The sequence below is a fragment of the Cupressus sempervirens genome, chromosome 2 (assembly GCF_028749045.1).
Source record: "Cupressus sempervirens isolate cs-2001-9-10 chromosome 2, ASM2874904v1, whole genome shotgun sequence".
In the NCBI taxonomy this organism is placed as follows: domain Eukaryota; kingdom Viridiplantae; phylum Streptophyta; class Pinopsida; order Cupressales; family Cupressaceae; genus Cupressus; species Cupressus sempervirens.
In genome coordinates, this window is record NC_143119.1 from 390,635,317 (window position 1) to 390,647,642 (window position 12,326).

The following is a 12,326-nucleotide window of genomic DNA, read 5'->3' on the forward strand; positions in this document are numbered from 1 at the left end:
GGAAGCTTCCCCTTTCTTGTACTTGGGCAAAGGCTCTTTGAATGCTATGTGATCAACATTGGTATTTAATCCATCTATTTCAAGTTTTCCATCCTCAATAAGATCTTGAACAATATGCTTAAGTCTCCCACAGTTTCCAATATTGTGTCCAATGCCATTGTGAAGTTTGCAATAGGCCTTCTCATCCCACCACCATGGCTTAACTTTAGGTATGTGGAACTTTGCAACATCATAAGGGTGCACAAGATTATGAGCAAGGAGCTTCGTAAATATCTCTTCATATGACACCCAATTGTGTAAAGTTATATTTCTCTCCTTTAGGCCTTTCTTGATATCTTGGCTTGTTACTTATTTGATTGGCACTAGCTAGATGGAGAACAACTTGGTCTTTAGGCTTAGAGGAATCCACAGCTCCATCATTAACCACTTGTTTGTTCTTATTCCAATATGTGTTCTTTCCTTTATCCTTCTTATTGTTGTTGTTATTTTGACCATTGTTGTTATTGTTTCCATTTTTTGTCAAAATACCTTGCTCTCTCAAAACATCCTCTATTCTAAATGCAGCTTCAACTATGGTATCAAAGGACTCAAAAACCATCTTCTTAACTTTGTACTTCATCTCAAGAACCATGTTACTAATGAGGATTTCAATCTTTTCTTTCTCAGGAATAGTCCTAGAATAGCGAGAGCATTGTCATCTCTGTCTTTGCAAGAAAGTAACAAAGGATTCTCCTTGATTTTGCTTTGTGTGACATAAGTCCAATAGTGAGACAGATCATGAATGATTGTATGCAAAGTGTTGAACAAATCTCTGAATTAACTTAGGGAACTTCTTAACAGGAGGAGTTATATTGGTAAACCATTCTATTGCTTGACCTGTAAGACTCCTTGGAAATAATCTCATAAGATATGAGTCCTCATAATGAAACTCAAAACTCATAGTATAGAATTGAGGCACTTGATCATTCGAATCCCCATTTCCATCATATTTGTCATATTGGGGTATCTCAATTTTTCTAGGAAAATCTTTCATGTCAACACTCTAAACAAAAGGATTAGGACAAATTGAATCAAGTAAAAAAGAACTCTTGGGTGCCAATATTTGATTCAATTGTTTCTTCAATTGGTCAATTTCTTCTTTCATAGCGGGATCATGCTTTTGAATCTTTTTGTCTACATCAAAGTTGTAAGGGACCTTAGCACCCTTATTGATTAAATGTTGAAAGCATGCGTCACTGTTTTGGTCCATATATGCTTCCATATGTTGCTAAAAATGTGGGTCTGGTTGCATAGCCATGAAATCATAAGAATTATAGTCAAAGTTTGAGCTACCACCTCCATATTGTGAGCCATGATGAGCTTGTTGTGAAGGTTGTCTTGAAACTCTAGGAGGTATTGGTCTCCTAGAATAATCATGTCTTGAAGCTCTCCTTCCTCTAGGGCTAGAAGATTGTGAAGGTGTTCTTGAGTGTCTTCCACTTCATGGAGTCTTAGGAGGGGTGGATGGAGGAGAGTTGTTTCCACCACCAATGTGCACATTGAATTTATTGTCAAGTTGCAAAGCCACAAAAAGGTCTTGCGCTTCTTGATGGGCTTTCCTTTCTATCTCAATCATAACTTTCTTTTCTTGATCTAGGCATCTAAATTATTCTTCCATCTTAGCTTGTTCTTCTAGAAGGGCTTTTCTCTCATGCTCAAGTACTTTGAGCCTACCACTTGCATAACCTAAAGGTGTCATGAGCAATGTACACGGTCTTGACTATCTAAACTGGTTACCAGTAAATGTTGCATTCACACAAGCACTAGAAGGCTCACCAATTTGATCATCATATTGGGATTTCTCTTCTTGATAGGTATAATGCTTATCTTTCTCAACCCTTTGGTGTGCATCCAAATATCTATCCTCAATATGGGGTGAGGTTAGTCTATTTTTACGAGTGGGACCACCACTCAAATGGTCAACATAGTATTCACCACTTTGATTCTTCTTTTATGGAGCCATTGCAAAATCCATATCCATATCCAACTGAGGTGATGCTAAGGGTGTACTCAACTCAATAAGGTCACTAGTAGGTTCAAACAAAACTTCTAGAATATTCTCAGGCAATTGAGCAAACACATGTTCTTTTCCCTTACATCTTTGATGAGTTTGAACTAAAGGTAATTGTTTAAAGATGACTTGAGGTCACTTTCCTTGATCTACTTGATATCTTGTTGTAACCGACATGAAAGAAAAAGTACTAGGTGATAAAATAACCCTCAGAAACATTGGTACCAAACTAGGATAGTAAAAGCACTCACTTGTCCAAAAGAGATGTGGTAAAATAGAATTTTGCAATAGGCATAAACCAACACTATCACAGAGGTGCCCACAACTTTGGATGAATACCCTAGCACATATGGACCAGGAGGATGATTTACCCAAATTATAAATAATTAAAATTGAATTTTTATAAAAGTGGATGGACAAGAAATTACTAAGACTCTCCAAGCATAATATCAAAGAATACAAAGGTATATCTTTATCAACAAGGATGATCTCTAACTCATCAACTCCAAACAAGGTCACTTGTAAAATCAAAGATTACTAATTCAAGGGGTCAAAGCACAATAACCCAAGGTGTAAACAAGCTTCTAACAATGGGATAAGTAGCCTAATTTGAACTAGATCAACCTAGGGACTGGAAATAATAGGATAACAAAGCAGTTTGATTATAAAGTCTCAACTTAGGAACTCATATTTTATTTATTTTAAATATCTAGATAGGTGTAATAAATTTTGAATCATGAACTAGGCACACAAGATAGAAATCAAGAAGTTCAAGAAAACATTTTCAAACAATAAGGGGCAAAGCAACCTTGCACATAAACAAGAATACTGTCGTAGTATCAGTCTAATCCCTAGAACCACCACTGTGTATGTTCTCAAAATATTTTCCAATCACACACATAGTCCTAGAAAAGAAAATTTGGTAGCACTATGGTTCTTAGTAATGTTGAACTCTACAACTTTTGCAATCTAGAGTGGGCGAAATCCAATCTTAATGCACCAGGGTTTTGACATATTCTAAGAATTTAATCAATTAGAGATAGTGAGAAGATCTAACAACCCAAAAAAAGACTACACTTGTGAGAATTCCCCCACAAGGACATTTATATAGCGGTTGCTGCTACCATGTCAAAAATGGCTATTACCATTTGAGGTTTTGTCCATGTGGTTGACCTAATAAAAGGAATGTCCACTATGATTAACCCTCTCTAATTAAGGAAGACTCGGAAAGTTATACCACATGGGGACTTGGTTTGGATTCAAGGGTTCCAAGTTTCTGATGTGCCCAAAAGGGAACAGAGCATACTTCCTCTAGCCTTTTCACCTTACTTAGACATTGAAACCAAGATTCTTTGACATGCTAATTCGAAATCACCTCACCAAATTTTTGGAAAAGCCAACAAGAAACACCACCAATCTCAAAAAGAAAGTACTAATGGATGTTGAGGTCAAACCCAAGCAGAATGGTGAGATAATAACAAATATCCTTCCCTACTTACAAGGGGATCTATCATCAAGAAGAGCTTTTCATATAAGGCAAGCGAATGAAGCACATTCCCTCAAAAACTCCACAAATAGTGTTCATAGGGCCTAATAACTATGTGAAACACATATGCGTAAAAGTAAATCTAGATCCAATTTAGAGCACCAAATAAAGTGTGAATCTATGACAGCATGTAAAAGCACTCAAGCCAAACACATGAGAGGGTTCATTTGTTGCCAAATCCAAATGTTAGAGAGATCAAAAAATGCAACACACCTTTTCTCTATTGTACCTTTTGTTTATGCTCGAGCACTCACTCGCAACGAACAAAGCAACAAGCAAAACAAGCAAACACAAGATATGCAATATATATCCAACTTATGCAAAACTAGGGTTAGATCTGAAAATCTAATTTTTAAGAGTGATAATAACCAAAAAATAACCCAAATAAAATCTCACATCATGCATTGATCCATGTGAAAATTAAATGCAAGCTTTTCATTAAATGCACTTTTTAAATATTGATTTTTGACCTAGTCAACAAGATTGGACCTATATGATATGAATTTGGATACAAAACCCTAAATGCAGAAAAAAGACCCCTATCAAAAATTAGAGAGCTTTCCAAGGATGTTAGAATTTTGGAAAGATCTTTTTATTTGTGCCCTAGAGAGCCATTTTGTCAAAAACAAAATAATTTTTGCAAAGCAATTTATTGAGCCTTAATATGATCTCTAAAATCAAAACACAAAGAACCAACCCTATTTAGAATTTAGAGACCTTTCCAAAAATGTAGACTTTTTGAAAAAATCACTAATTTGTGCCCCGAAACTATTTTTCATGAAACGTCAAGAAAAATTATAAAAAATTAAAAATACCTCAGAAAATCTAAAAATTTCACTGAAGCTTCTTTGATATGTCACCACCCTGCAAATACAAATTCAGAACAAAACACCAAGCCATTTGAGAGATATGATCAAATCTTTAAGGTCTAGAGTTTTTTGTCTTCAAACAAATCTATATAAGGGGGTTAGCTCCAAAAATATCTAAAACCACAAGTAAATGTGGGTTGCCCCATGGTGGGCACCAAAAATGTATGCTAAAATATGAGCACAAGAAATTACTAAGACTCTCTAAGCATAATATCAAAGAATCCAAAGGTATATCTTTATCAACAAGAACGATCTCTAACTTATCAACTCCAAACAAGGTCACTTGTGAAATTAAAGATTACTAATTCAAGGGGTCAAAGCACAATAACCCAAGGTTTAAACAAGCTTCTAACAATGGGGTAAGTAGCCTAATCTAAACCAGATCAACCTAGGGAGATTGGAAATAACAGGATAGCAAAACAGTTTGATCATAAAGTCTTGAATCAAGAACTCATATTTTATTTATTTTAAATATCCAAATAGGTGTAATAAATTTTGAATCATGAACCAAGCATGCAAGACATCAATCAAGAATTTCAAGCAAACATCTTCAAACAATGAGTAAGGGGCAAAGCAACCTTGCACATAAACAAGAATAGTGTAGTAGTATCAGTCTAATCCCTAGAACCACAATAGTGTATGTTCTCAAAATGTTTTCCAATCACACACATAGTCCTAGAAAAGAAAATTTGGTAGCACTATGGTTCTTAGTAATGTTGAACTCTGTAGCTTTTGCAATCTAGAGTGGGTGAAATCCGATCTCGACGCACTAAGATTTTAACATATTCCGAGAATTTAATCAATCAGAGATACTAAGGAGATCTAATAACCCAACAAATGACTACACCTGTGAGGATTCCCCCACAAGGACATTTATATAGTGGTTGTTGCTACCACGTCAAAAATGGCTATTACCATGAGGTTTTGTCCACATGGTTGACCCAATAAAGGGAATGTCCACTATGATTAACCCTCTCTAATCAAGGAAGACTTAGAAAGTTATACCACATGGGGACTTGGTTTGGATTTAAGGTTTCCAAGTTTCTCAGGTGCCCAAAAGGGAATAGAGCATACACCTCTAGCCTTTTCACCTTACTTAGACATAGAAAACAAGATTCTTTGACATGCTAATTCGAAATCACCTCACCAAATTTTTGGAAAAGCCAACAAGAAACACCACCAATCTCAAAAAGAAAGTACTAATGGATGTTGAGGACAAACTCAAGTGGAATAGTGAGATAATAACAAATATCCTTCTCTACCTACAAAGGGATCCATCGTCGAGAAGAACTTCACATATAAGGCAAGTGAATGAAGCACATTCCCACAAGAACTTCACAAATAATTTTCATAGGGCCTAATTACTATATGAAACACATATGCGTGAAAGTAAATCTAGATCCAATTTAGAGCACCAAATTAAGTGTGAATCTATGAAAGCATGTAAAAGCACTCAAGCCAAACACATGAGAGAGTTCATTTGACTGCCAAATCCAAATGTTAGAGAGATAAAAAAATATACAACACATCTTTTCTTTGTTGTACCTTTTGTTTATTCTTGAACACTCGCTCGTAATGAACAAAGTAACAAGCAAAACAAGCAAACACAAGATATGTAATATATATCCAACTTATGCAAAACTGGGGTTAGATCTGAAAATCTAATTTTTAAAAGTGATAATAACCAGCAAATAACCCAAATGAAAGCTCACATCATGCATTGATTCATGTGAAAATTAAATGCGAGCTTTTCATTAAATGCCCTTTTTTAATATTGATTTTTGACCTAGTCAACAAGATTGGACCTATACGGTATGAATTTGGATCCAAAACCCTAAATGCAAAAAAGAGATCCCTATCAAAAAATAGAGAGATTTTCAAAAATGTTAAAATTTTGGAAACAAATTTTTTTATTTGTGCCCTAGAGAGCCATTTTGTCAAAATAGACTAGTTTTTACAAAGCGATTTATTGAGCCTTAATATGATCTCTAAAATCAAAACACAAAGAACCAACCCATATAAAATTTAGAGACCTTTCCAAAAATGTAGAACTTTTTGAAAAAATCACTAATTTGTGCCCTAAAATTATTTTTCATGAAAAATAAAGAAAAAATTATAAAAAATCAAAAATACCTCAGAAAAATCTAAAAATTTCACTGAAGCTTCTGTAATATGTCACCACCTTGAAAATACAAATTTAGACCAAAACAAAAAGTTGTTTGGGATATATGATCAAATCTTTAAGATCTAGGGTTTTTTTGTCTCCAAACAAATCCGTATAAGTGGGTTAGCTCTAAAAATATCTAAAAACAACAAGTAAATGAGGGTTGCACCATGGTGGGTGCCAAAAATGTATGCTAAAATGTGAGCACACTTCTATGAGTCATTATATCCAAGATTGCTCAAGAATGAGGTCTTGAATGGTAGCTCATAGCTCTTTATTCACAGAGTGCAAGAGTTTGTGATGGAGGCCCTCAGTTTGACCTAGTTTGTGCCCATACAAGTACACCATAAAACAAGATATTCAAAGACCAAAATATGAATGCAAATGAAGATGCAGGCTAATCTAAATTATGAAAATGCAAAGCAATGTAAGAAAGGAAATCTAATCTATGAAAGGAAATAACAATGCAATATTAATCTATGAAAACAAACATGGATCTAAGCTAATATGAAAATGCAAGGATGAATTATGATGATGGAAGCCATGAATGCATGAGAGAAGAAGACAAGAAGATAGAAGTTCTCCACAAAAAGCTTTAATGCTCAAACTCCTCCAAAAATCGCTCTCCAAACCTACATCATAACAATAACATAATCGTGGATGTCAAAAATGAGGAGAAGGCTCTCCCTTATAAAGAAGAATGGACGATTAAGATTAAGAGGCAATAAGATTTAATCAAGGGTGGAGAAAGAATGATCCGTGTGAGACAAAATTCCACCAATGAGAAAAGAGGAAGAAAATTAAATGGAATCCCACTTAGAAATATGTGCATTTAAGTGTAAATAATTTTTTTAAAAAAAGATTTATTTAATTTATTTCTTTTTGTCAAGTGGGATTTTATTTATTTGATTAAAAGGGAGAAAGTTCTTTTAATTAAATAGGAAATATTTAATTGAATTAAAAGAAGGGTTTTTCTCTTAATTAATTAAATGTGGATTAATTATTTAAGTAAAAGAGAGGTTTTCTTTCAATTAAATAAGACTTAGGATAAAAATGATCAAACCTTAGGAAATGTTGAAATAATTGAATTAATTACAATTTGATCAAAGAAATTGATTTGAATTGATTTAATAAAATATTGCAAACCATTGATTGAGGAAATTTGATAAATTAAATAATGGGGGCCCATAGTCTAGGCAACCATTTTAGTGTGCATACACGAAATACCTAATAGTTATGTTTACAAGGTTGCAACATACTTCCAACCACTAACAAGAATGATCCTTGAACGGGTTGGTTGAATATTCAATCCTAGTGGCATCGTGAAACATAAATGACAATTTGATGATACAACATCCATGAGTTGATGGGAGAACCTAATTCTATAAGACCTTAGTACTAGCATTAATTATGATTTATAGTTTGCTAGATATGTCATAAAGACTAGGCAATGATCCTTCTGGACATAGATTTATCGTAGCATTATTTTGAGTGAGAGTATGTAATTGAAATTATAGACACATATGATTTGGATTTTGCATCTAGGGTAGGGTTATGGTCTATGATATCCTTATTATCAATGTATATGTTTATATTAATCATGTCATGGTTAGGACTATAGGTTATTCTCATTTCCAATTGAACTATAACATAAGGATGAAGGTCTAACTAAGGTTTTTGAATCTAAGCACATGAGGTCAGTTTGATTACGATTATCTAGATCAACTATACTACACTTCTCTTGACTTGGTACCATAACTGATCTCGTTGGTTTAACTTAAGAAATTCACCTCCTCAACAATTATTATTTAGTTAATCCTCTACTAACCTTTCTATCTCTTTAAATATTACATTTACTAATGACTCTTACTATTCATTTTTATGGCTAAATTAACCTAGCCGTGCCTAATTTAATACCACTTATATCTATTTGCTATAGCATATTGAACACAAGCTAACTAACTTACATAACATGTATTATAATATAGTCATCAAATTTCAAATCACTCATTCACTAAAACATCTATACGCTACTCAATTCCCAATAAGCCTTTAATAATATATTTCATTGAAACATTATGTTTTATTTTGTTTTTAACCAAGATAAAGTTTTCCCCTAAATCGTTCTTTATCCCATGCAAAAGTAGCATATAATACATCAACGGTATAACCTAAATACTAAATACTAATACCCATACATGATTCCTAATTAATATATTTACTTTTCTTTTAATCCCTCGTACCACTATGCTACTAACTATTCCTAACATATCCCATCACCCTTTATTACTAGGAATTATGCTTATCCTTAACACCAAACACATTCTAATAACTAATCTATCATTACTACTTAATCCTTCACTAATTCCCTATTCTTCTTTTGCCTAAATTATGTCTTTCCTATACCAACACATGCTAATATTTTAAATTTACTCCCCATACTAGGCGTTCCACTTAAGGTGGGGATTTTGACTTTGCAAATATAATCAAGACTTGGAGGAAGAGTTCATCCTTCCAATTACATCTCATAAATGACATATCCTTTCTTGCTTCATCAATGCAAGGGAGAAACCCTAATTTCTTCATGGATCCAAAGAGCACAAAACCTACAAATATATCAAAAAATAACAAGAACCATGGAAACTCTCCTCTCAACCGTAGGCCTCCAAAGAGACCACCCCCGAGCCAAGGAAAAACAAGGCTCAAATGGGATACAATATACAATCTTGCAGATGCATAAATATCACAATGCAACACTTGAACAATCCCAACCCAAGGAATTTTCATAATTGTTCACAAATTGTCATGTCCCCTTTTCAAATAATTAAAAATAATAACTTTTGCTAAGACAGGCAGGCTCAAAAAGTGAAGTTTCGGCAAAAGGGGCTAATCTTTGGAAACCAATGGATTAATAAATGAAAACTATTATTAAATTATGTATTATTGACCCCTCTTGGTCATGAGTTAGGGTTATGCCCTCTTTTAAAGGGATTTGGAGGCATTTCGAGCTCATTCTAGAACTTTATTTTTGCTCATTGCTTTGTTGTTCTTCAGAGGCTGCCAAACCTATGGAGAAGGAGACCTAAGGACCTAAGTTTACAAGTTTTTAGGGAGGCTAAGGATGGGATTTTGAGGCCATTCCATGTGTAAGCTCATGCAGAGTTTGCCTTTGTGTTGAATAGTGCAAATTTGTGAGTTTTCGAGTGTGTTTCTTGTAAGAGTTTAGTGTTTTCGATTGAGTATTTCATATCAGTTTGGTTTGTTGTTGTATTGTAGACATTTAGATGTTAAAATAGAGTGGAATACATGTATTGGGTCATGGTTATACTTCTATGATAGATTATTAGTGTTTTGTGGTGTTTTCGGACTATTTTGTGTTGTTTTTGGGAGCCTGATGAGCATTGTTTTTGTCCTCTATTTGGGAGCTATTGTGTAAACTCTATACAGATTTGAAAATGTCATTTCATGGGCCATTATGCTGGAATTTTTTTAATAAAAATGTATACTTTCAGATTTATTAATAATATGTGAAGATGTGAAGTTTTCGGCACTATTTCGGGCATACTCGATTTGGGTTTTATTAAGAAATTGGTTGATCTTCTGAAATATTGGTTGTTTGATTATAAAATCTAATTAGAGGCTTTAAATATCATATAAAATTAGAAAGGGGACATTACAGTGGTATCAAAGCTATGATCTTGCCAACTTGAGGGTTTGTAGAAGTTTGTATGCAACTAAGTGAAAGAGAAAAGAGATATTCACAACGAGAAAAGAATAAAGAAATTTTGAAGAAACCTCCAGTTAAAAGTAAAAGTACAAAATACAAGGAAGGAAAAAGTATGGCTAACCCAGATGAGATGGCAAAGAAATTCTTCCAAGACATCTAGAATACTCAGAAGCAAACAGTGGATAGTTTGGCAAAAACTAGAGAGGCTTTGTGGATATTGATAGAAAAAGTGCAAGGAGTTCATCTACTAATTAGAAAGGAAGCACTTTAGAGGAGCCAAGAAATCTGAAACCCACACCCTCTAAATCAACAAAAACTATTTTCCTGCTTGCAGATGAGCCACCAGTACCAAATCCAACCCTTAGTCCTGTGGAAGAGGTTACATGTAACTTGATTACATTAAGAGCTACTTACAATGGCTTAGATGATGACTTTCATAGTTTGGTTCCTTTTAGAGAATATGTGGATATGATGAACACTTTGATGCCCAAGAAAGAGTATAGGAGGGAACATGACATAAGTGGAAGAGAGCTCAAAAATAAAATAAGCAAGTTTACAACACCTACTTTTGATGGAACAAATAAAATTTCAGTGAGAACATGGCTACAAAAATTACAGACCTTCTTCACACTTAACCCCATGAAGGAGAGTGATGTCGTTCAATTCACAAGTCTACACTTGGAAGATGTAGCCTATGATTGGTGGTATCATGGAATGACTACTCAAGGTCATGATTAGGTAACTACATTTGATGATTTTAGTCAAAGAGTGATAGATAGATTTGACTTCAAGGATGATGAAGAGTATTTTAAAGAATTGTGAAAGTTGAAGCAAACCAAATCAGTTAATGAGTATATAGAAGAGTTTCAAAAAGTGGCTATTATGGTACCTGATATGAGTGAAAAGAGGATTTTTTATCTTTTTCTTGATGGTTTGGAAGATTCTATTAAGGGTTTGGTTAAGGCTTTCTCACCCTCAACCCTATAGGAAGCTATCAAAAGAAGCTTGCAACTTGAAACTTGTATGCCTATGAAACCAATCACTAATCAAAAACCCCCAAATCTTTGGCAACATAAGGGAAATTTTCATAAAAAATATTTTTCCAGCACTACCACCAAAGAATGTGATAAATGTAGCAAAAAAGAAGGTAGATGAAGAGACTAGGAGTGAATTACGAAGGAAAAAGCTTTTTTTTCACTTGTAGAGAACCATGGTTCCAAGATACAAATGTTTAGGGAAAGGTCAAGTGGACTATATTGAAGCTGCTTTAGAATCTGATTCGGATGAGCATGAGGAATTTCATGACACTAAGGAGGAGGAAGAAGAAGAGAAGGAAAAAAGAAATCAGCAAGGATGGTACTTTAGCAACATTATCAGGAGTCTCAAGATACCATCCCTTTCAAATTCGAGGGGTACTAGCAGGGCAAAGGTTGACAGTTCTTCTTGATAGTGGGGCAACTCACAATTTTATTGATGAGGGATTTGTCATGAAAAGAGGGCTTAAAGTAGAAGATTTTGAGGGATTCAATGTTACTGTCGCTGATGGATTCACTATGCCTTGCATACGGGTGGTGAAACAACTCAAGATGACCTTAGGAGATTATGAGTTATGTGATGACTTCTATGTTGTTGGCATTTGGGAGACAGATCTTGTATTGGGTGTTCAATGGTTGCACTCTATTGGAGGCTATTATATGAACTATCAAACTATGGAGTTTAAATTTCATTCCAATGGGAAAGAAGTCTTATTGAGAGGCTTATCGAATGGAGCACCTAAGGTGGTCACTACAAAGAGGATGGAGAGGACTTTTCGAAGAGGACAAGTAGCATGGGCAACATGAGTCATAATCCATCCAACAAGCTCTCCAAAGAATCAAGGTAATTTCCATTTTGAAATTCAAAATATTCTTGATAAGCATAGTACAGGTTTCAATGATTTACCTCCGGGATTACCACCAAATAGAGGTTTT